At 36.6% G+C, this 26,543-nt stretch overlaps 1 long non-coding RNA gene across 1 annotated transcript; it reads left to right on the top strand.

Moving 5' to 3' along the window:
- The first annotated feature begins 3,675 nt into the window (after positions 1-3,675).
- Positions 3,676-26,279, top strand: LOC116996950. Its single transcript, XR_004418045.1, has 3 exons — positions 3,676-3,743; positions 24,972-25,133; positions 26,215-26,279. It is a non-coding gene; the product is annotated as an uncharacterized LOC116996950 (long non-coding RNA).
- Positions 26,280-26,543: the final 264 nt, after the last annotated feature.

Here is a 26,543-nt window from a genome sequence, read left to right as displayed (position 1 = left end):
TTTTTTAGCCAAAATTAAAATACTCAAAGGAGGAAAATGTTCTTAGCTTTTTTAGTTGGATCATATTTAGTTATTTCTGCTATTCAGCTAGAAATACACAAGCTCACTATCAAGGAGGAAAATTTAGATTATACATTTTAGGAGAACTATTCTAATTTAGGCAGTTTTACATAGGTAGCTACCCCAGTGCCCTTGGGCTAAAATTTTATCTTAAATTCTGGAAGGTAAAATAGGTAAAAATGTCTTGCAAAAATGTGTATTGAAGTCTTTCTGCTTTCTGAGCTAAGGCAATTTAAAATTATTTAAATTGTCCATTAAAAAATGTTTTGTTTTGAATTTGGCCCTGTAACTTCACCCAGTGCTCATACCAGTTATTGGTGATTCTGCACCTTCTCAGAGTAATGCAAATATTCCAACAGTACAAATGACCTAATTTCTTAGTTTCTGCCTAGAAATTAAATGTAAATTGTGGGTGTAGAGATCTAAAAATATATCTTACATTTAATGCTGGACAGAAAATACTGGATTTATTCAGTTTCTTTATCTTGAGATAATTTGGAAGGCAAATTATTTGTACTACATCTGAGGAGAGCAAATATTTGTTGGTCATTTAAGGTATTTTTGTAAACTGAATTATCAAGTTAAACTAAAACCTAAAAGAAAATGAAATTCCTAAAATGCCCACCTTCATACCTGCCACGAATGTAGTTGCATCTCAAAGGAAGTAGACAATGATTTTAAGGCTGCTGCATTTTCATAATTATTTGTTTTTTTTCAGTAACAACAGAAGAGTGTGGGACTTTTAAATAATGATTATTGAGGTGTTCACATTTTATTACAGTGCTTTCCCTCCTGCTTATAAGGAGCACTGTTTTAATAACTGCATAAGTCAAATAACAGCATTAGTCAAATAGTCTGTTGTCGAGCAACATTTAGTCCACATTTTGAAGTTTTTTTTTTTTTATTTGACATACATAATTCCCTTAGTTTTCTAAAAAGGCTGGTGTAAATTTTGATTTTATATATTTTTAATGCAAGTGGTTATCACCACTTTCATTGAAGTTGCTGAAATGGCAATTTATTTGCTGAAAGCAGAAACAGGAATGTTTCACTCTGTGTCATATCAAAGTTCCTTTCAGCTTTTCCACTTTTATGAATCTTAACTTATAGGTATTTAATTGGGTAAGATTTCCTAAAAATATCTTAATATTTGATACCTGACAGAAATTTAGGCATCATGCATACTGTCTTTAAATGTACTTGCAAAATAAATGCTTGGACTAATAAACAGTATTTCATAGAAATAAAGCCAGTAGCAAATATGTGCTTTATACTACTGAATTATCAAATTTTATAAAAAAGAAGACAAAACCCTCCCTCATATCAAAATAGAAGTGGCATGAAATTCTGGAGATCTCTATAACATTTGGAAAAGTTGCAGCACACCTCCTTTCAACTCTCCTGTGTCAGACCCTTTTGACTACAGAACAAACACATTAGTTTTGAATAACAACCTTGTTTGATAAAAGAAGCACACTTCTGGAATCCCAAGAGGAGCAAGAGAATGCTGAATACTGTCTTGAATATCTTAACAGGCAAGAAAAACGATTCGATGATCTCAGTAGTGAGTCCGAGTAACTGATCTCATAGCTGACCTCTGATCTCACAGCGGACCTTGCTCTGAGCAGGAGGATGAACTGTGTGCCTCCTGAGGTACCTGCCAACCAGAACAATCCTCTGATGTTCCACACATTGAGCTGGGGGCTCAGCTTCCTCCACACGCCCATCACTTACCACCTTCAGATTTCCTATGGGCTTAGTCAATAGCTTGAAATGCTCTGTGATATTGTGCTCAGGTTTCATTTTCACTACCTGGACTAAATTACTACCATCAGCACACTAACACTGCAATTCATCAACTTCCCTAGATAATTTATGAATATGCTGAACAGCATGTGTCCCTGCACAATTCGAGTGGGATTCCACTGATGACTCTCTACCAAAAACCCCTGTTTATTCGACATAGTGCATTGTAAGTGAAAATAAACCAAGACTCTACTCTAAAAACCAGTCAAAAGACAGTGAACTGAGGGCAGCAAATACATTTTCCTCTGAAATGTCACCAATTCTTCATCTCCGTTTCTAAGAAAGTGAATTTGATTTTAAGGAAGGTGTTTGTTTTTTTCCCCTAAGTTGAAGTATCACACTGAAAATCAGAAATTTATCTCAAATGGAAATTGAGATAATTTTGAAATTAATTTTGAAAACAATTAGTTCTTCATCTATGTGATTTTGCATTTCCATGGTTTAACAAAATTTTAAACCTTGAGGTAAAGTGTAAGACTATTCAAATCCATGAAACTTTCAATTTTGAAAGCATAGTGAATGGTTTTATTGAACTAAAGTTGTTGTGGAATTAAAATGTTGGGGGATTTTTTAGCAGTCATTCAATAGCTGCCAGGGAAACTGGCTATCTACACAATTAAAGCTATACAAAGCCTTCCTGTTGAAATAATGAGACTATTCTGTCCAGCCAGAAACAGATAATTCAAATAATACTTAATGTCCAAAATTATTTTCCCCCTCCTTTTTGCATGGAAAGCTGATTGGTTTCATGACTTTATCTGAAGGATGGAAACAAATTTACTTAGTTTATGTTTTGTAAGAATGGGAAATCTTTCTGGATATATTTGTGGGGATAAGTATGTTATGTACAAAGAAAAGACTAGTAAAAGGAACAATGCTAAAATCAGGCTATGTGTAATGAAGAGAGTGTGTTTAAATATTCTGCTGTTACTGTTGGATTAGACCAGGTAAAGGCTGAGGAAACTGGCTTACCTGCCTAGCAACAGAGACTACAGCCTGAATCACATGAAAGACACTGTAAAAGCTGCTTTGCTTACATTTGACTTTGAAAGTAGACAGAAATGCTATGTTTTGGAGAACAGCAGGACCTACCTAAAAAACATACTGGAAGAGCTATTTTTCCGTCTCCATACTCTCAACTTGTGTGCTTCCAGTATCTGCAATAAAGAAATTTTATATTGATTATTGTAAAGTGTAGAATTATGAGGGTAAGTATCGACTGCAGAGAATGCAATGGATTTGTAGGACTTGGTAAATCAAAAGCATATTTAAAAGAATCTTTAGAGAAATTCCTTCAGGAGAAAATCAAAAATGCAGTAGGAATTGCAAAAGGGATTTTCTAGACAAAAAAAAAAGAGAAAATGCTGACATTAGGATTTTTTTGGAATATGAGTCTACTAATATAGTTTTCAATGCTTACTGTGCTCCACAAAAAAATCCTTCTAAGTACCTGTTTACATGCTTAAAATTTTATTCAAGGACTTCAGATAATTTAATATTTGAACATAAATTTGCATACTTTCAGTACATGTGTATTCTGCACTATTAGGTACATATTAGTGCATAATTTGTGTTGAAAGTGAACATATAGAGGTGAACATAAATCTGTGACTATTTGGGTGGCTTTTTATTTGGTAGTGGTTTAATTTTTCAAATTAAGATCAAGAGAGAAGTTCAATAAACCCCAGATTAGTTTTATAAGCTGAATTAGAACGAAACCGAAATGTAAATACAAATAGTTCTTAGATGGCTTTATTTCTTTTTCAGTACCTGGAGCCATCATCTAGAAAAAGAATTCTGGCAACAAATGCATTCAAGTCTTTTGACTGTCTTCTGAGTGCCAGGGAGGAGTGGGAGCTGGCTACTCCATAAGAAAGGTAAGGTGGGAGTCAAGTTTGGCCCAGACTCTGTCATGGAGAATGGTGCATGAGGCCCATGGGACATCCAGGGAGCCCAGCCAGGAGCAAAAGATGGTGGGACCAAAGACAGAGGAGGACTGAAGGCTTCTGACAGGAACATCCACGCTATGAGTACTCACAGTGTAGGACTGAGGAGACAGGACATGCCCCAGGCTTTGCTGAAATGGAGTGCTTGGCACATTAGCAGGGGGCAGAGGGTGAGAGGCAAGGCTCCAGGTGAGGCTGAGTAGGGCCACTACATCATATCTATGTACGCAGGGCCATTTCACCCTATGACATAAATTTTTTAAATCTCCAAACCAAATATCAGCTATTATATACCACAATCTATTACTATTAGTAATAGGCAACTAGAAATTCTAGTTCTTTCCTACATGTCAAAGGCAGGACAAACATTGCTGAATGACAGAGATTATACAAACTGAAAATTGTCAAGCTCAAATTGAAAACCACGTCCCTAAACACTTTGTAAAATATTCATGTTAAGTTCTTATCAAGGAATATCTGACAAACCAGCTAAGTAAAACTGAATAGCTTTCAATTGTGGATTTGGGAGTATTATGCTGGCAACTGCAGGCAACGTATCTCAGTGGGTTCAACTGTGGAAGTTTTAAATTTATAAATGTGCATTTTACTCTTCTGCCTTAACTACTGCATATATTCAGAAATTAAATCATCAAAAATCTGAGTACAGTAATTTCACTACCATAAGGAACACCGGACTATAAGGCGCACCCCCCGGGAGTTGGCAAATTTTGCAACTTTGTAGATCAGATAAGGCGCACTGGACTATAAGGCGCACTTTTTTTTTTTGCAGTGAGGCTCCGCCCCCAGCTCCCCCCGCGCGGTTGCTGGCCAAGGCCCTGCCTCAACCTGGCAGCCATGGGCCCCTGGACCCGCCAGTACCCACCGCTCCGTGTGGCGTCCCTGGGGCCGAGGAATGCCTGCTGCCGCTCCGTGTGGCGTCCCCGGGGCCCCACTGCTCCGGGAGTTCCCTGGTGCTCCGGGTGCCCCGATGCTGGCGGGCTCGCCCCGCGCCGCCACTGCCCCGATTCCAGTGGCTTTCCCTCCCTGCGCGGCGGTCGCCCCGATGCCAGCAGGCCCGCCCCACGGAGCCCCTCTCCCCTCACATCCTGACACTGCTGCGGGGCCACTCCCCACTCACAACCAGGCACAGCCCCACGGGGGCACTCCCTCCTCACAGCCCCTCCCCGTGGGGCCACTCCCCCTTACAGCCAGGCACAGCACCGCGGGACACCTCTCCCCTCACAGCCCAGCAGAGCACTGCTGCCGTTCCCCCCTCACAGCCCAGCTCTGCTGCGGGGCCACTCCCCCTCGTGGCTCGCACTTCCGGGTTGGCAAATTTTGCCACTTTGTCCATCAGATAAGGCGCACTGGACTATAAGGTGCACTTCCGGTTTCGGGGGAAAATTTTAGTCAAAAGGGTGCGCCTTATAGTCATGAAATTACTGTATATTTAATTTTTTTTTATAGCTACACAGCAACATTTAGTTACAAGAATACTAGATAGTAATGATCATATCATTTAGACCATGATAAAAATACAATTTTTAAAATAAAGACTTGAGTTACTATTCATATTATTTAGCAATCTTCCTTTTTCTAAGTGGTTTAAAGCTTTGTGAGAATCAACTATGAGATTCTGAAACAAATAGCTAAGTATGTGTTTGTTGTAATTTTCCAAACTAATTTTTAATAATTTGGAAAACCATAATTTCAAGTTTGCACATTATGAGATTTTGTTTTTGTTCTTATCATCTATATAAACAAACAGAAGTGATTCTCTCACCACTTCAGTATGGTGTTTTACCCTCCAATTTGAAATGCTGAGGAAAAATGAAGAAGGATGGTAAAACATGAGAATAGATCAAAACTTTCCGTGAACAGGTATTGTGTCTCTAAAGGTAGCCAACTGTGACTAACTATGGAAAAAGTAGATGAAACAATAAACTCCAAGTGAACCCACAAGTTCCAAGCAGTCAGTGCCAGGTCCAAGAGAACATCATAGAAAATAACACTTCTGATAATCTCTGCTGGGCTTGCCTAGACATTTCCAAATTCTACTCTACTGGTATAAAATGGGATTATATCTTCTGGTTTGTTCTGTATGAATTTACTGATAATTCCTAATATTCTTTCTAAGTTTCTTGCTTACTGCTAAGTGCTCAGGTGACATATTGGAGTAGCTGTTCAGGGTTATTCGTAATATGTTTTCGCAGTCACAAAGACCTCTTTAGAGTCAATTCTGCAGTACTTTCCTGTGTGCAGCCCTCTTTTTCCTGACCTTGTTCATCTTGCCTTTCATCTCTAATTCTAAGCTTTTGATGTATATATAAATTTTTAGGTTCCCATTTTGATATGGAGTAGGATCATTATTTCAAGTTTTCTAGAGACAGTTTCATAGGGGAATCATAATTACTAAATTTCTGTTGAATTGAGAAATTCCAAATTTTAAGTTCAGATGATGAAAATGTCATCTATGTGTCTTACAGAGTAATTTTGGTACTCAAGTATATTGAACTATTTAGGGAACTTATCATCATACTGTCACACTAAAAATCTATCTTCATGCTCCCAGCTGTGGTTTTTCATTTAGAGAAACTATTGCTTGCTGATGGTACACTGAAGAGCTAATTTTGAGTGATTCTTGATTTGAGTTTGTTTGGATTGAAACTCTGACAATTCATTTTGTCTTTGTAGGTATTTGAGATGGATAATGATATAGTTATTATGTGAGCTATTAATATGCAAATTGTATTGTGCATATTGACAGAGGGTGTTGACAGATGTTGTAGTGTTTGTGCAGGACATCTACCATGTCTTGGAATAGATCACCCTTGTCAAGAGATACAAGATTTTGTAAACATGACAGATATTCCGAAAATGCCATGATAGAAGATGACAGGAGTTTTCTTGCTTGTGGATTAGTTTTCAACTGACCATTTCTTCATGACAGAGGAATGCTGCTAAGCGATAGTAATTTAGAATACATTTATTTATATATTTATTTTAGAAAAAGATTTAGGAATAATTTAGAAAAAAATAATGAAGAGTGTTAGTGTAACAGTCTTGTGAAATTATTCTTGTATTATTTTTTTTCTTGAATCTCATCATCTCACTCAGAAAGTTTCCAAGATACCTGCTACATAGAAGTCAACATGTGCAAAGAGACATACTAATTAACCTGTCTTAATTTCTATAGTTCATGCTTTAGTAATTAAATGTTGATCTTTGATTACCTGGCATGTTGTGATAGATTTGGCTGCAAGAGTTATCACTGTAAAATATTTTAAGATTTTAAAAGAAGTAAAATATTACACACCTACAAGTCATATATATATATATATGAGACAACATTTTGGCTTTCTGGTGCTGGAGATAAGCTTAATTAAGTTTGCAGAGTGAAGAGCATCTGCTGTAGGTCATAGGAAAAGGCATGCAGCAATATTTTTATATTGATTACATGGAAGAGGATAAAGACTGTCTCTCTTAATGTCAGCAGTAGGTGAAGAGATTTTTTTTCACAAAAAACATGTGAAAACTATTCTTTATAGATTATATGCAGTCTTAAATACATCAGGTTTCTTCCATAATGATAGTAGCTTGTTATGAAATGCATCTTCTTGTTATTTATGCGTTTTGGTAGGTAACTTTGTCTGCAAAGAGTATGGGAAAGGTAAGAGCTGGTAAATTGTGAGCTGATTTTGTCTTTATCTATCCACATTTAAAAATACTGCATCTCAACAAATTTGAGCTTTTCTGGCAATTATGAATAGCAATATTAATACAAGTAGAAAAATTTGCAGCACAGAGAAACTACAACTGGACTGAAGTATAGCAACAGACCAGCTCTAGCTGAAAGACTTCTCCTTCTTTTCACAGTATCTGAAATTGTCATGTCTATCTGCTATTACCATTACCAATCTTTCCCCATAAGTCTTGATAAGAACTAGCAAAAAACGTAGGTACATCACATAAAGAAAAAAAGAAACCAAATGCAATTTAAAATTATTAATTAATAATTAATTAATTGATCCCAATGATATTCATTACATTCTAGATCTTTTAACAAAACTCTTTTCTACAACCTGTTTCTAGACTTTTTCAGATTTTAAATTATATGAAATTGTAATATATCTTCCCTGTATATTTGTGCAATAATGTTTGTTTGATTGAATCATCTGTGCATAATATCAAGATAAAGACATTGAGGGTTATTAATAAATATTATCCCCCCAGGGAAAATATGACTATATAAAAATGTGCCTGTTTTTTTAATGTGTAAGTTTTTGAAAAATTTACTTCAGTTCCTTGATACATCTGTAAGATTATCCTATATTCTACTTTTTCCTTTTATTCTGAGTAAAGTGTAGCTAAATCACAATAAAATAATTTATAGGCATGTGCACATATATTTCATTGGAGCTGACATGGTTACTCCTGTAACAGATAATGCTTAAACACCACCAGTAGCATATGCAGCAGAGCTGTAACAAATGACAATAAATGTGCTACAGAAACGAAATGGATCGTTTTTTATCTGAAAGAAGGGGACATCGAAATATGAAATCCCATTTTGACAGTGATTTGACCTTTAGCAGAATATAAGAATTATTGTTACTGATGCTGTTTTATGTATTACCTTTCCACACAATAATTTTTACTGCCGAAACCTTAACATAAATGAGAAAAACAAATATATGTATATATGGCCAAAAACGAAATCCTTATTTGAATTCAAATAGGTACGGATCGTTAGAACATGGGATAGTTAGAAAATGGTTTAGGGACATTTAAAAACACTTAAATATTGCAGTTTTTAAATTTCCCTTGTGGTATCTCTCACAGAGGTTAAACTGCTTAATTCTGTTGTCTGAGGTCATTATGGAAAATGTATCTCTGCATATCTTGGAGAGACATTTTGGGCTTACATAAGGATGTGTGTGTAGAAGGTGATTTTACGAGTTGTGTGGTGACATTGCAGTATGACAAAAAGGCCTTTTTGAGGCTTATGCAGAGAAATTAGAATTTTTTTGTAAAATGGAGGTATAGTAATATTTCATTATTCCTTTTGGTGAAACACTAAGCTTGGAGGAAGTGTACAATTCTTCAAATGTAAGCAAAATATGAAAACAGAACACGGAATGATGTGAAGGAAGAAACACAGCACCAAAAGATCAAAACAGGATGATAAATGTTTCTCTCAGTCAAGTATGCTTTCCCCCTATTTATTTGAAAGGTTTCCTGCTGACAGCCTCTTTGTTTTCAGCTCAATTTCACAGAATCACAGAATATTCTGAGTTGGAAGGGACCCACAATGTTCATTGAGTTTAACTCTTAAGTGAATGGCTCATAAAAGGATCAATGATGACCTTGATGTTATTAGCACCATGCTCTGAACATCTGAGCTAATACAGCTTGCTACTCACAGCCACATAGTCCCTACCAAATAAAGAAAAAGAAAAAAAAAAAAGAAAAAAAAGAAAAATAACAATAAAGAAAAAGCTCTAATCCCACTGAGAAGTGCATCTAAAAAGCAAATAAATGGCTTCAGAATATCACCCACCTGCAAAAAAGTTCCTAAAATGCAAGGAAACTCCACCTTAAAACCCTAGAAGATAACAATGAAATCCCTAAGTAAAGTCTATTTAAATACTGATTGTGGGAATTTAACTTTGCTTTCTACTGTTGTTATGGGCAGAATATTTTTCCAAGCAAAATCAAGTTAAAAATATGGATTTTGAGGAATCATAATTGTTTCTAATATAGAGATTATTTTTTTTTTTTTTTACTACCAGTTGTTACTGCTTTCCTCTGGAGTATATTGTCTTTAAAAAATTTTATTTTAAAGGGGAAAATTACCCTGGTGGTTTATAAATTATCTCATTATTTTGCAAGTGCAGGTCAAATTGCTTGTGGAGGGGCTGAATTGGAAAACCCTTTTCTGAAAGGGTTCTGTTTTGATAATGGCTCTGTATCAATTATTCAGGAAACAGAGCAAAATGAGGTTTAGCCCTGTGCAGTACACAAAGGGAGCACAAGTCCATAAAGGAAAAATTAATGTCTGGTTCAGGCACTGAAAAAGTGACTGACCTTATATTTATGACGGTACTAGGCCCAGGAGTCAATCAAAGAGCGCAGTCCTTTAGTTATGTGCTTGCTTGCATGTGAAAGTTCATATTTGATCTATATGATCATTGAAGCAATCATTGCCTATTCCTTTTTGTCCTTTCTCTCAAGTATAAAGCAGAAATATTACAGTGAAAGGACAACTTATTTCTGCTTTATGAAGACAATTATATTAGTGCTTAATTGGGCTTGAGCTTCTGTAGTTTCCATTCAAATTTCTGCTGGAGGTCAAAAATATTAAGCTATCTGCTCTTCATTTCACATAAGCTTACATAGTAAGGTTGGAAAGAATATTGAGGCTAAAGAACACCACACAGCTGAGAAATTCTGCCAAAAGGGTTATCAAGAACCTGCTGAATTTGCATGTGTTTTGTTGACACTGTAGAAGGGAAAAGTGAATTTAATTAGACAGAGAAATTTTTGAAAAAAAGAAAGGCATTAAGAAGGACTATTCAAACACAGGTCTCACAAAGCATCTACAGCTTCAGGAAGCACAGTTTTTATTTACCTTCTCCTCTTGTTATGGTTCCTGTACTTATGTGTCAAAAGTGTTAATTTTGCTGTTAAAATAATTTCATCAGTTTCTAGACTATGTGGTTAACATGGCAATACTTTGTAATGAACCAACTGCTCTTGATCTTAAAATAGAACTCACAGTTTTGGTGAATTATTGTGGAATTTATTTTGCCCCAATCTGCTATGGTGACAAGTGCAATATAAATAAAAATGTTGAGAAGAAAAATGCTTCCTGAAGCCAAGAGTATAAGTCAGGAGACATAGGTTAAATTTTTTTCAAAACTGGAACCTAAAGTTCAGCCCAGAACCCTCCAATTACACACATAAAAATAATCCAGGTACTCAATTGTTCTGAGGCTTTATTAAATTTCAGTTAACTCAAGAAAAACCACTGTTAATATAATTAGCTGACAAATGTCAAGTTGCTTGTGTAAGCAAGGCACATGAGCATGGAGGCAAAAGCTCACCTTTAAGACCTAATCAAGAAAAAAAGTATTAGGAAAATTTATTTATTTTAATTCTGCTGCATTGGATTCTTTTAGGTTTTTTCTTTGGTTTTTTTTTTTGTTTTTTATTTGTTTGAGCATTAAATAACTTGCTTGAAGTCTAGGCCACTGGGGATGAATTTTGATGCACGAATTTTATCTTTCTTGGTCTAGTTTAAGAAAAAAATTCTCTAAACTCCCCGACTGTAGAGAGGAACTATTAAAAAGAATTATATGAAAAAAAACCCTGAACTCCAAAGTCCATGAAAACAAAAGCAAACTAAAAATACCATGGAGAAACATAAACCATATGATTTTAAACATATATCCTAATTCTAGGAGTGGAAATTACTCTGGATTTCTTAATAGTTGTCCTTATTCATACTGTGTTAGGCAAGTTATTTCACCTTTCTGTACCTAAATTCTCTGCTGTATGTTGAGCTGGAATAATAGTATTTACTCATATCTCAGGGTATTAGGAGATTTAAATTAATAATTCCTATGAAATACATGATTAATAATGGAGGGGAATAATGCAGAAGCACGGATTATTACCATTATTAATTAAGTAAAAGAATAGCCCAAGACTGGAACTATTATGGTCAGGTGATTTATTTGCTAAGAGCATACTGCACTATTACTTCTAAAAGGATTTTTTGAACACCCTTGGAAGAAAAACACAAGTATACTGTTAGCATAGTTGGATTTATAACCTTATTAAAATTTTCAGGTTTTTAAAAGACTCATTATTTCTTCAGTTGAATTGATGAGCAATTATTATGCAAATCCTCTTACATTTCTTTATGGGTAACCTTTGGACTGGCATTTTAACTAAATATTATGTAAGATTTTTGATAAGACAATTGAATAGTAATAGATGCAATGACAGCAGTTATTGCATACGTAAAAATGTTCTCTGGAGTTTGAATATTGTTAGGTATGACAGGTTGAATACTTTCACAATAAAAACATTCAGTGATGCCTTCTCTTGTTCTCAATTACACCATTAGATTAGAAGTGCTTGGTTTCCAAGCTGATCACATTTTTAAATTAGAAGTGAATGTGCTATTCTATGACAAATTGCAGTACTTTCTAAATAATACAAAACTAAACCACTTTTGAGGATATTTTATCTACATCAACATCATCATTGTTCAGTAAAACTTAATATTTGGAGTGATTACATATTATGTGATGTATCCTTTTTCTTAAAAATTGCAAAGCAAGGAAAAATTACTTCTTATTCTACCACAGTAAATCATTACTTTTTTGCTTCTAGTTTCAGCACAGTGAATTTTTACATCTCTTCAGTACTCTAGAGCAGCTCACTACATGCAGTTGCATTCAGGAGTTTCATAAAATAGAGAAGGATTGGTGAAAAACTGGTGCAGAGCCTCATCTTCTGAGTTTTGCCTGGACTTAGTCACTAAACAGAGAAAAAGAGGGAAGCCGAATACTGGACCAGGAATCTCTGAGATGAGGTGAGAGGTAGTTTGAAGATCCACATATTTTAGCTATACTCTTTTTCTTCAAGCTCCACAGAACCTCAAGCCTACCTGCCTGTAAGAGGCACTTGGCAAGAAGTTTTCTGGTAGTCACATTACTGGAAGATCCATTCAGAGCAGGTAGCCTGGAGGAACAGCTGCAGTGTGGGCTGCAGGCTGAGCTTATGGGACAGGAACCCAAGCCTGAGCCAAGGGGCTGTGAACTACCAACCCTTTGCATAACAAAGGGGAACAGGGACCTGTAGCCCAGCCAGATATCTGGACACTGGGAAACATGGCAGGAGCCGAGCATCCCAGACTGCAGTCCCTTAGACTGTGGGGGTAAAAACCCCTGGAGTTCCTTTGTTCTGGGTCGCTGTTCAGAGGTACCAGCTCAAGCTGTTTTTTTGCTATCTAGTTGTTGCACTATGATTAAATTATTTGAAGGATTTGATATCTGCTGTGGGAAACCTGGGATTGAGCTGGTAAGGGAATCTGGTGTGACTGTGAATGTGCGGTGTGAAGGTGGGGAGGGTCCTTGGTCCCAGCTCAGGTGGTGAGAGAGTGACAGTGTTCGTTCTGAACGGTCAGACAGGGAAACTTCCTTAACATCACTGAGTTGTGCTCAACACAGTAAGGCAAGTCCCTACATTCTTGAAAATATTTTATTTTCACAGCACTCCAAGTGACAGAAAAATTTAGATCTTTTAACTTCCTGTCTGTTTTCAAAGAAATCCTACCTTTAACCCTCATAGTCCCTTTTTTGAAGCTTGTTTTCATGATGATGAGAATTTCAGAGCTTAATTTTACAGTAAATAAATTAAAAACTACAGACTTTTATGATTGCATGATTCTAGGACTTGAACATTTAGGAAAAATGTCAAATATTGTAAAACATGAAAGAATAATGCCTCACACTGACAACATTGTTTCTTTGTTTTGGTTCTCAGCATGCTTTTTCACATTATAATAATTAAACAATTTTTGTCACCACAATTGATGTGCTTGTTTGGTTTTAAAGAAAAATAAAAATATTATACTTTGCATCTTATTTTTTCTACTACATTTAAATGTTGTTTGTTTTCTCTGTTGTCTATTGGCAATCTGAACTGTTCTTTCTGAGTTTATGAAGTCCATGACAACTTAAATCCTTGAAGGCATTATGTCAGACTACTTGAATCACATCATCTGGGATGTGAAGTTTGTTCTTGTTGGCATGTCAACAAGAAAATTAAAGAATGGCAGACAATTAAGAAAAGCGAAATTGTGTTAGACTAGCTGACTTTCTAAAACAAGGCTTTTTGATACTTTCTGGAAAACTATTCAAGAAAAACTTATCTGTATGTATTGAGATATTTGCAAGTCAGCCGACCTATCCTCTTGACCCCTTCATTCTCCGAGCATAAAGACTTCTGTTATGGTTTGGGAATGGCATTCTCCACTTTCGTGTTCCCTCTGAAACCATGCACTGCTCTCTCATCCCTACCCTCCTCCTTCCTTTGCAAAGTGCTGGAGAGGAGAATTGGAGGTAGGAAAGGTAAGGATCATGGGTGGAGATAAGAACAGTTAAATGGAAACAGCAATGAGATAAAGAGAGTAGCAGCAACAGTAATAATCACAGACAGTACAAGAAAGAGGCGAATTATTCAAATGGAAACAACAATACCCAATGGCTCCATCCATTATGCTGTGCCAAACTGGAAGAGACCCAGAAAGGACCCCTTCTCCCCACCCCTGGCAATGATGTGAGGTGGTATAGAGCAATCTCCAGGTAATACCATGGCACCTCCTGACTACTGCAAGAATTAACCCTGTCCTAGCTGGAACAAGGATGATATCCTAAATAGGACTATATGACATTACATTTGGAATCATCATGAGGAAAATTTTCAACGTATTTATCACATGGCTAAATATGATTAAATTACAGAATCCAGTGAAATCAGTGCTTTTAAGAAAGACAATGGCTTTTCAAGGTACAAATTTCCTGAGAACACGCATACTTAATCACAGAAACCCCATGTACTGCCAGCTCCTAGGTAGATGAACAGACAGGTTTCATGATTCTTACTATCTCAGTTTTCCCACTTCCCCATCAAAGTCTCTGAAACAGTAGATTGTTTGAAGCAAGCTAGAGTGCCTTGGGATAAATTAATTTAAAAAACTCAGAAAGAGAACTAAGTAAGATTACAAAAAGAAAGAGTTTAATAATTTTATAGCAAATATACTGCATGTTATGGAACTGCAAAGTGATATTTTGGGTTTAAATTGTTGTATTACGGGACAGTTAGGACAGTTTCATTATGTCCCTAAACAATTTAACTTAAGAAGAAACAGAATAGTGGCATGTGTAATAAAACCTGTCATTCCACACCTCTTGTTCATCATTGTTCATATTGTTTGGAAGGCAGATTTAGTATGTTAGAAGGATGCTACAATTGTCAGAACTGAATAAATCACCTTTATTAAATTAAGAGTGTTTTCCTTTTCATGATAATATACTCCTGCTCTCTCAAATATTTTCTTTTTCTTCCCTCATGTTGCTTCATTTCACTTGATATTAAATTTGAAATTCTTAGTACTTGCTGGATCATGCAGAATAATCTGCTTCAAACCAAAGCTCTGTTGATGATCCTTTATGTCGTGTACTGTCCATTAAAATTATTGTTTACCCCCACGCTTAAAAGCAACATATCCATCACAATAACTTTGGGCAATGTGTCACAAAAATGCCAAAGTACAGTATCTTTGAAAAGAGGCTATGAAAAGAAGACTGTAAAACAAAACTGCAATAACTTTTTGCATACTAGATACATTCTCTTTCAGTATCTGAGTATTTGGAAATGTCAATCTAAACTTATTATACCATCTGCACAGACATACATCAGTCTGTGTCAAGAACTTTCAGTTTTCTTCTCATCTGTTGGTGTATATGTTTGCGTCTACCCTGCAAAGGCAGAGGGGTATAAGCATTCTGCTTAAGGACTTTGCTCATCTTGGTTTTATTATTTTCTTCCTTATGGAGGCTTGTAATATGCTGTTATAGGATGACAAATTCTAATATTGTGAAGAACTACCATACTTATGAGGCAAATGTTTCAGTTTGCCCTTTGCAGAATTACTGGCTTTGGACTTTCTATACACATAGCTGAGCATTAGTCATAGAAATTATTTTGAGCTGTTAAATTTTTTAAAAATTTCAGAAATATTCCCATTGTTTGCATTTTCATAAATAAAATCAAACTGGGCTTTTTCTGCCAACAATAAAAAATATTTGAATTATATTTTAAGTCTATTAAGATTTCTTCATTTTTTTTAGTCTTACTTTTATTTTTTTAAATAATGTAACTCATTAAAAATATTGTCTTCTATTTTAAATTCCTTTTTATATTAAAAATAGTTTCTAGAGTAGAGGAAAAATAATTCCAAAACCAGGACTTCAGGCTTCCTTCTTTTTCTTAAAAAAAGCCCAAACAGTCTAATGCAAAAATGGCTCAAGAAGTACGGAGCTACTCCATTTAGGTTTAATCTGATCAAAGTATAGAGACTGCCAGCAACTGCCAGACCATGAGTAGTAGCAATATTTTTCCTTTCTTTTCATCAGTTGGAAAAAACAGAAGCGACCTCCTCAGGAACCCTGTTCTCTGAAAGGAGTAATCTTGCTTAAATAAATTAAAGTTAGCTGAACATAAGGAAAATATCTATTTTCGAAAGTGGGCTAGATAAAGGATGAAGCATATTTTCAGTTCTTTATTTTCCTTGACTTCATCCTAATTAGGAAAAAGACCCAAACAATTTAAGTTTGTGTAGGAAAAATATCTACTTTTTATGACTCTAAATGTTAAAACCATTAATTGAATGAACCTCTCAAGCTCAGTGATTTTTGTTGTATAGAGCTGTCAGAGGGATATTTAAAATGAGTGAATACAGTCAGTGTATTAAAAAAAAATCAGACATTTTTAGTAGCAGTGTGGCAAGAATAAAGGCCAATCTTTTGGATATAATTGCTCTTGAAAGAACGCCAATTAAGTTAAGAATTTCAACTACAATTTTTATTGTATATTTCTAGATCTGGAAATATAAGTAGATGGTGGTGGTGGGGAAACTGAATTCTTTGAAAATGACCCCAGGGAATGAAATGTGCAGATATTGTACATTAGAAGAAACTTTTCATATTTCTTGAGAGGAATGTGTGTGGATGGAAGAAAAAGGTACTTTCATATAACCTTTGTCCTTCCTGGATTATGTGGAGAGTTGAGGGATATTGCAGCTCTGCATCAAGTGGCTCTACAACTCCATTCCAGACCTTGGAATGTTCTTTCCTACGTGGAGGGACTGAATGAGATCCTACAGTGCTCATACCATGTAGGTGCCTTAGCTCAGGCAATCTCCAATTTTTTTTTCTCAGTATCCTCTAGGAGCCCATGTGTCTTTTTATATAGAAATATGCAAGCAATGAACCAAAGATAAATAGTGGTGATTACGATGAAAGAAATGTTTATAAAGAGGAGACTAGTGTGCCAGCTACTGATGCATGGGTTTAAACAGCTATGCAGCCCTGTCAGAGGCTTGGTATAGTGTGGAGGATAAACCTCTCTCTTATCCACAAACATATTTCTTGTCCTGGTAAATACATCTGTAACACTGACAACACCTAACAATCTGCCAGAGATTTCAAAATTAACATTTCAAAATAATTAGTCTTGTTGATAATCCACAATTCTTTCCACTGAAATGCTGAGAACTTAATTGATAACTTGTGGTTTCCATACTCTGTATTCCATAACATAGTTCATCTCTTGACCCCTTGGAACACATATCTCCTGGTCGGCATTCTTATTAGGGATGACTAAATACCACCACTGCTTCATACCCATTTATGCTACTACCAGGTGACCTGCTTAAGGCAGTAGTAAATAAGAAAGTCTCATAGCTATAAAGCTGCAGGGCAAATCCTCAAGGACAGCATTACTTTTGACAAACCGGCAAAATACTTAAAAACCTTGAAAAACTGTGTTTGGAAATCCATAATAATGGAGTTTTCAGCTTTAGTGTTTTATATTCTAAAAATATATTTTACCTTTTTACAGCATGAATTATTTTCCCCTTGTATTCCTCTGTACACTTTAAAGTGACATTTAGCTAATGTAGCGAGAAGTCACAGCTGTTGGGAAGGGCTGTGAGACTGCAGCCCACAATGTTTTAAACATATGAAAAGTGAAGACTGAGGATAAGGGATGTTCTGCTGGGTCACTAGGTATTGTTCTTGGAATGTTCCAGAGAATCACTTCCTTGATGACTAAAGATTTTTTTCCCTTATTTCTAGCATATTTTTTTCTTAGTTAGTGCTTACACATTTATTTTCATGCTAACAATATGCTTTGTCTTCTATAGCTTTTTCTTTCCTCCTATGTGGTTATCCAATGATGTATTTTAAAATAGCAGTCATAGCCCCTCTCAGTCTGACTTTTGCTGAAAAGATGTGAAAAAAGTAGATGAAACACAGTCTTCTGACCTCATAAGGTTTTTCATTTCTTTGATGAAGAACATTAACTGTCCTTTTTTTCTGTATCTTACTATTTTTATTAAATATATGCAAATTATTTATCCTTTTTAAAAGCGGTTAGAAGATATATATATAGATAAAGAGTTGTGTGCTTTTGTAAAGTTTTTTGCATTGATGTAACTACAGTAGCAATTGGGATAAATATAAGGAGCATTTTCAGGGGCAGCTATACATGTGAGTACACATGCATATACTGCACATGAAAAACAACTGGCACAGAAGTGGAATTTAAAAAAAATTCTAAATTGCAGATATGCAATAAAAATTGTGCACGTTTAGTAGATAAAATATGCAGTTGCTTCTGCAGTTCTGATTATTATTATTTAACAGGATCCATATTTCATCCTACCCTAATTGTTTGGTTCTGAAGCTATAAGAAAATTAAAAAGAATATGTATAATAGCATATTTTGCTATTATGTGATATAAATTCTACATGATACATGAAATATGTGTTCTTGCAAAATTTTCTAAATAGTTTATGTCCAAAACGCATTGTTTCCGTTTTGCTCACCTCCATATTGTGTTAAAAGTACACAGACGGTTGCATATTATTTTTAATAATGTTTCTCTTGAAGCAATATTTTAATGTTAGATTTTTAGCCTATTGTGAATTATAATTTATTTTTCAAATCAGAGTTCAGAACTGAAGGCAATAGGAGACTCTTAGCCATGGAACTGTCAAAGGGTGAGAGCAGTACAAGATAATGTTTATCTCTGATTTTGAGAGATGCTTCAGTATCTTATGTTAGTGCACTTTGGCTGGAGTCTTTCCAGTAATTCCATCTCTCTCTTGTACTTGTGAATTTAGGACTGGACACAGGATTCCAGATAGGACACAGTAGCTCAGGTTTGAAGATAAAAATATTTTATTACAGATTTGGATGCAATAATATCCTAATTTTTATAACTTTTATGTTATGCCACATACAGTTCATCTGATTACCAGTAAGGCAGTACTTTTACATGCAGAAATAACACAGGGTATTCATCAATTTTAGGTAGTCTATCAACATATACATATGAAGCTAAGAAGATAAATGTAGAAATTTTGGAAAGGCATTAATAGTTTCTAGATAGAATCATACCTCCTAGTCTGGTGCACAAAGGTTTTTTTGCTTGTTTTTTTGTTGAGCTGTTAAACTAGCGTCAAAGTTTAAAACTTAGTATGAAGCTTCATCAGCTATTTGTCTTCTTCAGGTGAGTGAGCTTAGACTAAAGATGAAGTCAGGCCATGTGTTTCAGGCCATAATAAAGAGAGAAGCATGGCATAGCTTAAGGACAGGAGCAAGTGAGGATATAAATTATGTATATGCCTAACACAGAAAAGTATATTTGTAAATCTGGATCACTGATTTAATAATGGGAATTAGAGTATAGGTAAAAGCTGTGTTTGAATATCTACTAACAATGTTTCCAATTGGAATAATTAATGTTTCAAACTCATTATAAATTTCTTTGGACACATATGTTTAAAGGTTTGCCTTGTCAAAAAGAAATACAATTAGCCACTTATCATTTTAAATGGGAATGTAAGAATAAAAATCTTCTGAATTTCAATGAAATCCATTTTGTTAGTTCAAAACATTCTCTAGTGAAAGTGGTATTTAAAGACCTGACTAGTTTAGCAGGAAACTTGTCCTGATTCCTGAAATCATACTTAAAAAACTCCTATTTTTTTTTTCTTTGAGAAAGTAATTAATTTTGGTTGTAGTGTTATTAATTTGTGCTTGCAGTAGGGGAAAGTGTAAGGACAGCAGTTTAAGTTCATAGCAGATGTAAATTCTGCTTGCTTTAGGAGTCTTGGTGAAAGCTATGAATCAGATACCTCTGCAACATGCATCTTCAGAGCCAACACATCCTGAGCCAGCCCTTTATACAGCTCCCAGTAATTATAGCTTTTTTTCCTAATTCTTAGAAATAATCTGTAATGCAGGCTCTGCATTTATTTTCTAAGCAGAATTGTGAGGAAGTTGAGAACTGGAGTTTAATCCTTCCCTTTTCACATTGTAGGGTACACTGGTCTGCTATCAACACCAAAGGGATTCAATAGGATTTTCTACAATTTTGACAGTGATTTCATTGCAGATTCATGACAGCGTTATTCACACCACAAACAATTCACACACATACACAGAGGCAGAGATGTATTTTATCTATATCTGTTTGTGTAAAGATACCAAAAGTTCTCCTTGAGTCCAATGAAATATTCACATCACACCCCTTAGTGTCTTTCAGCAGGCAAGGGCTACACCTTGAGCAGAGTGCGTGTGTGGATATGAGCCTAGGTCTCCTCGTCGGTGATGGCCTTCCAAGCATTGCAAACTCAAGAGTTTTTGAGCTCTGAGAAGTGTCCCACTCAGAGGGAGGTGTTGGCACAGCCCACTGCAGTCCAGGAGAGCTCAAAGTGCCTCACTTAGGTCTGCTCTTTACTGGGCTGCAAGATGATTGCCTTTTTAGTCATCAGTTTCGTTCTGGTTCTATCTCAAGTCAATAATTCCTGAAATTGCTCAATTTTCTTTAACAGTGGTACCGTTTCACTCGACTAAGGTTAATTTTTCAGAGGGTCTGATGACAACAGTACGTTTTCACTTGGGTGATGATTCAGTGAATGATTTACCAAGGCTAACGTGGTTAGTCACTTATCCTTTGTTCCCCACCTTGGTCAGGCATCCGATGTTCATGTTACAGCCAGAATTGTTTGCACCTTAACTATGCAAGAGCTCCTGCTATGGTCAAGAGACACTTCACACCTCAGCTGGTTGGGTCAAGGATTATCAGGAGCTCTTGAGATCACAGAGCAGCCACAAGAACAGATACCCCACCACAACTTGTTAAACTGCATTTAAATAACAATAAATTATGCATTAGTTAAGAATCTACTTTGAGGGAAATATATTTATGTACGTTTACTGAAAATTTGTCTCAAAATAACTAAGATTTTTGATTTGCAAGTAAGGAAAGTACCTATTTCAGTAAGTAGTCTTTGAGTGACAAAAAGGAAAAGAAGCTGAGTTGTCTGACTGACAATATTATCTATGTCAAAGAGGCATGTACCTGGGGAAGAGAAATCCTGTCAGTTGAATTAATTGCTTCAACAATTCTTTGATGTGGAATCTTCTTCAAATCCACCACTAGGACCATCAGAGGCATATGTGCAAGATCTTTTCCTTTTTTCAGGGTTCCTCAGTGCTGTAATGGCCCTTCCTGGCTGAGGTCAGGGCCTGCTCCATAGCACAGGATGCCAGGTCAGCGGAGCCAGGTGTCCCAGTCTCTGCCCCAGCTATGTCTCTGGGCTGTCTGCCCAACCCTGTCCTTGGGCAGGTAGATTTCCTGCACTGATCTCACACATGGCTTACTGCCATCCTTCCCAGTGCTCACAGACCCCTCAGCTGCCAGCTGTGTACCTTGACTGCCTGCTCCAGATGTGGGACTGTGTCAGTGACTGGGGTGACAGTCCAGCTGCCTCGTGCCTGCCCACCCTGGAGAGCAGCAACCCTTCTGCTGCTCCTGATGTCCTGTCCAGCCTCTCTGCTGGACAATCCCAGCTCCTGGGCATCTCTGAGGCAAAAAGCTTTCCTTCATGGTTGTTAGTTAACCTTGTAGAATTGAATTCTTAAATTGTTCCTACTAAGACCATGTGTGGACTTGTGCAGCCATTAGGAAAGGGAAATATCGAGTTCTCAACCAGTATGATTGAGAAACTAATCCCGTGGTCTTGCACCCAAAGACATTTGGGAAACTTGGAACTGGACTTTCCTGTTTCTTATGGGCTGTGCAGTCGTACTGCCAGGAGTCTACAGAAAGCAGACTATAAAGTATTACAAAGTATTCATAATGAATCAGATTTTAATTAGGCTTCCTGAGCAACATCAAAGTACCCAGTGAAGGTACCTGGATGAGATTAGAGGGTTGTGATTTCCTTCAGTTTGGGTGAACAAGAGGCTCCTGTGCTTCAGCCGGACCTGCTTCTCTCAGCCCCCTGAGAGCCCATGCACCTCATGGTACCACCAGTGGTGTCGCGCAGTTACTGTCAGCCCATCCTGCTGGGACTAAATAATTTAGCAAAAAAAAAAAAAAATATCCCAAATGAATTAATAAAATCCAGATTCATTGGGCAGCAAAGAGAGAGATGAGGGCATTCTGTGGGGAAGAAGTGGATATATTTAGGAACAAATGACCTCCTCTTGAGGGAAAGTGTCCTGGAAGCTGCCATGCTTATGTAGGGCCAACATTCACTGACTTCCCCTTCTACTGGGCTTTCCCTCCTGCTCTGAGTGAGAAAGATCTCATTCTGGGATCTTGGTGCTAGAATAGGGCTCACACAGCAAACTGACATTTTTAGTGAAACAAAAATCAGGACATTTATCACATTTGAAAAATGGAAATTCTTACAGATTTTGGATATATTTGGGAAGAGGTACCTGTTATAAACTTCAAATCCAGTTTGAAGCAGTTATATCCTAATGTATTGGAGCCTCAAGAATTATTTAATACAAACATATGGTCCTAAAGGTCTGATTTTCTGTGAATTTAAAGTTTAGGTCTTGAGGCAACTGGCGATATCTCTTAGAGTATTTTGTATTTCTAGTAACTATTTTGCCTCAGTAACAGGATACTCAGGAAACCTATGAAATGTTTTCCATGTATCTGGAAAATATTTCCATGTGCCCTTAAGTTAATTTTCCTGTGCATAATTCTTGCATTTATAAAATTAAAACACTTTTGTATCTTGTGTATCTAAAAGATATATCTATTTTTTAGATCACATCTGGAAGAAATTGAATACACAAAATAAAAAGGAAGTTAGCAAGCATACAGTAATTTCACGACTATAAGGAGCACCCTTTTGACTAAAATCTTCCCCCAAACCCAGAAGTGCATCTTATAGTCTGGTGCGCCTTATATAATGGACAAAGTTGCGAAATTTGCCAAACCGGAAGTGTGAGCCGCAATATGGGGGTGGTGCTGCAGGAGCGCCGAGTCACAAGAGGGAGCGGGAGCGGGTGGCCATGGTTGGCAGAAGCCGCGCAGGGAGGGAAGGAGCTGCTGTTGGTCCCAGTCCGGGCGCGGGTGGAACAAGAAGCTGGGCGGCACCACCCCGGGCGTGGGGGCAGGGGGAACGAGAAGCCGGGCGGTGCCAGGCCCGGCGCGGGCACGTGGGGAAGGAGAAGTGTGAACCCACAACAGCCCTGAGCCGAGCAGAGCCCGCCTGGCGGCGGCATCGGGGCAGCGGCAGCGCGGCTCGAGCCCGCCAGCATCAGGGCAGCGGCGGCGTGGCCCAGGCGGCTGGGGGAAAGCCACTGGCATTGAGGCAGCGGTGCCTCAGGGGAAAAGCCTGGGGGGGCACGGGCCTCCCAGAGTGGCACGTGGCTCCCGGCGCAGCACGGGGCACCCGGAGTGCCGGGGCGGCACGGAGAGGGAGGGAGCGGACTGCTGCAGAACCCGCGAGCTGCGCCAGCCCCGAGCCCCACCTCGTCAGCCGGTGCGGAGGGCGGGTGGGAGTGTCGGGCTCCGTGCACTGGGAGGGCGCTTGGGGCTGCGTTTAAAGGCTATGCCAATCTGTGAAAAATGCTTGCAAATTGAGCGCCTGCCAGTAAACTCCACGATAGCGGGATTCCGTTACTAATTAGTTACTTTGTTGCATGTGACACAGATCCTTGCGGCAAAAAAAAGTGCACCTTATAGTCCGGTGCGTCTTATGGTCGTGAAATTACTGTAGTCTAGAAAAATATGCAAGAAATTGGAATGAAAATAAATTCTGTAAAATGATCCTTTTGAATGTGAATTGAAATTTTAGATAATGAAGTATTCACCGGTAAAAGCATAGGGGATCCAAATTTTGTTGTTTATACCTATATATTATAAACTCCAATAGTTTTGTCCATCTGAAGCTCTCTTCCTCCAGTCAATGTATAAAGTACAATCCTATTCTTCTCACAGAAATCAATTAAATTGTGAAAAACATGACCAATTTTGCGCTCATATAGAAATAGGTTTTTGAAAGCCTAACCTGTTAAAATAGAAATAAATTTCAGCCAGAACTGCACATTATGATTATCTGTAGTGATCTGTGACTTCAGGACTTTAAAATAAGGAATCAGGTCATAACAGAAAATTGATCTGGGACTTTCATTAAATATATGATTCATATTGATTTGTATTCCCTTTCATTCCAAACCAATTATATATACATTTTAATTAAGAAAAGGACATAAAACATGCCTTAAATAATGTTTTAATCATCTGCCTTGGTTCTTAATTTTACTCAAGATGATCTAAATAATTAATCAAAATTAATGCCGTACAGTACAATTTACACTTTAAAATAAACATATTTTTACCATTAGGAAGGACAAGAAGTGTCTATACCACCTCCTTTTCTCTTTTAAATGTTCTGCTATTTGATCCTCATTAATGGGTAAAACCATTAAGCATTAAAGGGGTAAAACCCAAATCAATATATAAAGCTATTTACCTAGTTATTCTACCTAAATTAATGTTTCTAAATGGTATTTCAAGTGCTCTTCAAACAAATGGAATACTGATTCTTCCACTCATGCAATTCTTAGGTTAAAAAAAATGATCTGTATTTGAAAACAAGGTGAATTGCTCAAAAAGTTGATTTATAAAGCATTTCATGAACATTTATAAATTGTAGCAACAATTTCAAATTTCATTTCATTTTTTTAACAGAAGTCCACATGCAGGACCAACTTAATATAACTATTTTATTATATTCCTGCAGTTGTGCCATGTTTTAATAAAAAACCCCATTTAATAAAGCATGTAAAACTTTTAGTCAGCCTTGTTTTGTCATGTTAAAGGAGCACAAGAGTGAAAATGCAGAGTTTTTGTAGAACAATGATAGTTGTGAATTAATTGCAGTAATTTAGGGAAATGAATACAGTACAAGTTGATACCAATAAAAAACGTGATTCTGTGACATTCTTCACAATTGATTATAACTTGTGATTAAATTGCAGGATGAGATAAACACATTTCTACAAAATCTGAGACTTACATCTTGAACTGGAACCTATTTGTGAGTAGATTCAACAGCAGCAAATTTGTCTAAAATAATATTTAAGAGAGAGCAGAAACTGGAAAATTGCTGAATATGCTGAAGATTTATTCCTGAAACAAAGGTATCTGCATGCATAAAGCACTCTATATGGGAGAAATAAAAATGGTTCTATCTTTCATAACATACTCTTGTGGAATCAGAGTGTAAATGACAATCTATATACCCTTCTCCCCTAGTCTGGTAATTTACCTTAAAAAACCCAGTGGGGCAGTTGAGGGACAAAAGAGATCACCAGAGGAAGGGGTAGATATTATACAGTTTTTGTTTGTATAATTTTAACTCTGTGTAATTTGAAACATCCATATTAATGCTGTAGCAAGGGAACTAATAAGAATTCTTCATTTAGACTACAAGGACTTGCATATACAGTGTGCTACTTACATTGATAGCAAGGCTGCGTGCAAGGTTGTGATAATTCTATTCTGTAGTTTGGATGCAAGAGGTTGGTGGTGCTGTCATACTTTTCCTGTTAGAAAAAAGCAAGGATAGGAGCACTCCATTGATCCAACTCTGTCAGTTTGGCAAGCAGGGCTGGAATGTGCAACCAGGAAAAAGATGCATTTATTCTGCAGGTGGAAGTTTGCAAGGAGAAGTCTGATCTCTACCCCAGGTTTTATGTTATGTATTTGATTTCTCTAGAAGTCAATAGGGAAGATCGTAGTTTGCAAGGCTTTTGCAGGTGTTTTTCATAGTCCTACTTTTCTAAAATTCAAATGTTTTCATTAACTGTTCTACTAAATATTTTAATGCAACAAAGATGTTTGGAAATCAGCCATAGAGCTTACTTTTTATCTAAAGCTTTTGAGAAAAGTAGTTATTTACAGCTTTTAGTACATTTCTGTTAATTCACTTCATTCTGTCTTAACCACATATGTCCTTGACCATCTGTAAAGCAGCAATAACTGCCAGTAAAATCATGGCGTGTTTTGTTTAAAAATACCAGAAACTTTTTAAAGGGGCAGTAGACTAAGCACAATCTATTAAAGATTTACACTTAAGACTTCCTTCTACATTTGAAGTCTATACAAACATTTATATTTGATGTGAAGAGGAAAGTAATGTTCTTAGATAAATATGTTTAAATAGATTAATATATTAAAATGTGATTTTTGCTCTCAGTAACCAATATTTTTATACTACAGGCATAACTTACCAGTTAGGCTGAAGAATAAAAGGCAGTGTCCTAAATAACATCAGTCTCACAGTTAAACATCAGTATCAAAGCAAGACATTTGAAGGCATAAAAGGAAAAGGTAATGACATTATCCTTGAATCTTCATAACTTTCCTAAAGGTGAATGTGTTAAATAAGAACTACTGAAGTGTTATTGGCACTGTTTTATGCATCCCATCTGGTAGTTGTAATATTGCATCAGCTAATTAATGTGTGTTACCTTGTGTGTAAAACAACATGTATACTGCTGATTGTAGAGTCAATACTAAAGTAGTTCTCAATGGAGCAGTTTGAATTT

This window comes from Catharus ustulatus, chromosome 5 (genome assembly GCF_009819885.2).
Source record: "Catharus ustulatus isolate bCatUst1 chromosome 5, bCatUst1.pri.v2, whole genome shotgun sequence".
Taxonomy (NCBI): domain Eukaryota; kingdom Metazoa; phylum Chordata; class Aves; order Passeriformes; family Turdidae; genus Catharus; species Catharus ustulatus.
This window is presented reverse-complemented; position numbering and strand designations above follow the sequence as displayed.